Raw genomic sequence first — 448 nt, 5'->3', positions numbered from 1 at the left:
TCACTTCGTGCCGCAGGACAGCCCCAGCCTGCACCTTCCTGGGGGGAGATAGATTGGCCTTTGGCAGCAGGAAAAGAGAAGCCAAGAAAAGGGGCTCTGGGCAAGATGAGCCCGATGGCAGCACCATCCCCTCCCCATGAAGCTGCACCGAGATTGCAGCCAGAGGGGATCTCCCCACGCCGTGACCAGGATCGGTGCCGGGATGGAAAAGACGCTGCCAAATCCTGTTACAGACTGAAACAGTGAGTCCTGGGGGGCTTCTCCATGGAGGCCTGGGGGGCTTCTCCAGGGGTGCGGCTGTCCCCCACGGCTGCCACCCCCCTCCTGCCCCGCTGCTGCCCCTGCTCCGGAGCACAGGGCAGCCTGACCCCCTTCTTCCCCCGGCACTGGGAACCGTGGCACACGGAGGGGGGGTCCCCTCCTGCATGGGGCTGTCGCCGCATCCCCC

This window comes from Nestor notabilis, unplaced genomic scaffold (assembly GCF_000696875.1).
Source record: "Nestor notabilis isolate BGI_N333 unplaced genomic scaffold, ASM69687v1 scaffold17078, whole genome shotgun sequence".
NCBI lineage: Eukaryota > Metazoa > Chordata > Aves > Psittaciformes > Psittacidae > Nestor > Nestor notabilis.
Note: the sequence above shows the minus strand (reverse complement) of the source record.